Genomic DNA, 3,472 nt, shown 5'->3' on the forward strand with positions numbered 1-3,472 from the left:
AACTTTTGCTGTCACTTGGTGTTTCCTCACTCTCTAGTGACAAAACGTCGCTGCAAAGGGGAGCTGGTTTCAATGCGCGAGTGGCACCATCTAGTCAAGCGAATGTTTATTAAGATTCACGTGTTCACATTTAATAAATGTAAGGAACGAAGCGACTGCGCGTCCGCCGGTTGCGGTTTATTGAACCGACTGCTCAAGATGGCGCTAGCGCGAGCCCTCGTCTACTGAGTTCTAAACCTCTTCTTCTTCTATAGTTTTCAATATACTCCCGCGGCCGCGTTGCGCGTGTGCGCTTTCAGAAGGTAGATACGCTGCACAGGACGTCGATCCTGTTGGTCGATCGACAGTACTACGTATCAGGAACGACCTTTTAGAGCAATTGAAAACATCCGGTCCGCAGTGCAGTGAAGAAGGGTGGCACCTAGAAACTGGCGTTAGCAGACGACGCTGGATGCGTTGGAAGCATGTCGAACGTGGTGGATGGTATAGAAGTCTGTCTTATAGGAAAGAGACTATAACACATTTCCAGGAAACGATGGTTGCTGTCGGGGGTTGTGACGCTTTGAGTTGGCAGAGGCACAGTAGTGCGCGGAATCAGATATAACGACGTTCACAGATGCGGGCGTCGGGTTTAAGCATCGTAAGCGAACAACGGGCTGAATTCAGGGGCTTGGGAGGACTTCGGTACAACGGAAGTACGTTCCGAAGTGTTTTGGTGGAAGGGCGGTTCTTGGAAGACGGCTAGCTTAACGATGAAAGGACGGGTAGGTGAGCAAGGAAGCAACGCGGTTTTCGATGAAGGGCTTGAAGCATCGAAAGGGAAGGCTGTGGACCTGCCACTACCTGCCAGTAGTTACAGTAGGTCTCAGAGGCTGGCTACTCCTGGGGCGCAACAATGCGGTCTTCCAACTTGCCGAATCTTTTTCTTGCGACGCAGGTTATCGATGGGAAAGCAAACGTTGTTCCAGGCCAGCTCACCGCCTTTGTTGGTCTTCTTGACGCGAGCCTTTAAGTTGCCTCATTTGTGGTCCAGCTTGTTGCCGAAGATGGTCAGGAAGCAACTTGAACGAGTTGGCCATGTCGGCCAGGGTAACGGCGGACGGACCTCGCGAGGCGAGGACTACGACGACGGCTCTGTGGGATCTTTAGACGCGAAGAGCCTCTTTGGCGGAAGGCTACCGTATTCTAGGAGCGGCCAGCTCAGCTTCTGAAGGTTTGACGAGAAAAGCCGTTGGCGCGCTTTCGTCGCGCTCGTGGCATGTTTTCTTCGGAGCAACAGGTGCAATCTCTTGTCGTTTTCCGAGTGTGCAACAACAACCAGACGAGCTGGCTGCTGCGGCGCCAGCGGTTGCGGTTGCTGCTGCCGTCCCACCAGGATGGAACGGAAGCCCATGAATCAACCGACGGCGTCCGAGTCATGGGCGGAGCCGCAGTGCTGAAAATGTCGCACACTTTCACTTGACCGTCGCTGAAGTAGAAGTTCGAGTCGTCGGGCGTCTCCCGCGGTAGTGGACTTGCCGTTGTCGGCGCGATGTAGCCCTGGTCGATGATGATGAGCCTTTTGGCCGAGAAAATCGGTGCAATCGCATACGATCGGGTCGGGGTCTTCACGTATGGTCGGGTCGCTGACGTTGTTCTGTATCTGGTCTTGGAGCTACGGTTTCGAGATCTGATTTGCCGGTGGTGGTCGGTCTTCATGTTGCGGTGGCGGTCAAGCGATGAGCAAGAGCTATGTCGATTCGGTTCGCTGTGTTGTATTTCATCACGTCGCTCGAAGCTGAAAAGCTTGCACGTTCCATTTTCGGGTCGCGTTTCAAGCAGGGTTTCGTTTTCGGTTTTGGTCGTGATCTGGGGACCCGTATCGGTGATCACCTTGTCGTTGTTGAGGTAGAGCTGACGAGGTACCACCGCGTCGGTCTGGTGCTTCGGTTGTTATACGCACGATGTCGGTGGTCTGACCTTTGCGCTGGCCTGGGTCCGGCGCTTCGGTTGCTGTACGCGAAGTGTCGGTGATCTGGCATTTGCGCTGACGTTCGCCTACTTACCAGGTGTATGGACTGGGTGTGCAGCCTGCTGTCCTGCCAAAGGGCTGGCGGCCGTCGGTAGTGATCGGGAATGAACGCGAAAACGAGCCCGGCTGATGGCGTGGCGGATCAAATCTTGGTATTCAAGGTTTGGTTTGGTTTGGTGCCTGTAGATATAGCACAACCCACTACGGGGGATTGGCCATGAATCGGGCGGCAGTGGGAAGAAAAATGAAGGATACCTAAATGGGATTTTATTACTTAAGAATGAGATAATCAATGAATTATAATCGTTAATATTAATTTTCATGCTATAGCATCTTAAAATTTGAAGCAAATATTTTTGTTGTCTTTAAAAAAAATTAGCATGGCAGTCTCTTTGTTTCCATTACAAAATTAAATATGGCATCACATACGTTCCTATTACAGTGTCCTAGTTCCGACGCCCCCAGAGATAGAATGATAGGTAACGTAATGTTCAATCCAAGTTGGCGAAGGGGACCTTCTAGAAGTCGTTTTCTATGCATGATGAACCTACGACACTCTATAAAGAAATGATCCATAGTTTCGGGTTCATTGCAATAAAATCATTGAGGGGAAGGCGCAAAACCAGACCTATGGGTATAGAAATTAAGCCTTGGTATTCGGCAACGCATTCTAGTAAACGACACCTCAAATTTTCTTGTTGAACACCATCTGCTGTGCCAAGAAAACCTAAGGTGCTGAAAATCGGTGTTATTGAGTACACATGATTTGGCCTGTTCTTCTTGGACAGAAAAATTTTTAAATCTCGCAGAAGTGACGTATGCCGAAGGTCTTAGGATCCTCAGTACCGGGCCGTTAAGAGATGCCACTGCTAGTGCGTCTGCAGATTCGTTTAAAGTGAGCCCCACGTGCCCAGGCACCCATACCAGATGGATAAGGCGTAAATGTTGGGGGATGGATGAATGAAATTCACGGAGAATGATAGATGAATTAGGCACTGATAAAGCGGAGCAAACAGACAAGGAGTCGGTTAAGATTACGGCTGAAGTAATAGATGTGGGAAGTTTTCGTAGAGCTAGGATGATCGCTAATAACTCCGCTTGAAATATTGGCGTAAAGTCGGGTAGTCGAAGGGAGAAAGACCAATTTAAGGATGCCGAAAAAATTCCCACACCTGCCTTCTCTTCACTGACAGAAGCATCTGTGGCTATTACTGCATTTATTTGGAGGTTCTCGAGGTGGTTCATCTAGCAAACTTTTTAGGTATCGAATAGGCAGGAGTTCAGCGTTATTAGGAAATATATCATCGAATTCAACGCTTACTGTCGCAGTAGGGAAATTTTGAAAATACACATCACGGATTGATATTTCTAATGGCTCTAATAGTTTCTGCACAAAAACTACCTGGGGACAATGCAGTCTGGACCATTTGATTCTCAAGAATGCAGCCGTTTCCTAATAAA

This window comes from Dermacentor silvarum, chromosome 6 (assembly GCF_013339745.2).
Source record: "Dermacentor silvarum isolate Dsil-2018 chromosome 6, BIME_Dsil_1.4, whole genome shotgun sequence".
Lineage (NCBI taxonomy): Eukaryota > Metazoa > Arthropoda > Arachnida > Ixodida > Ixodidae > Dermacentor > Dermacentor silvarum.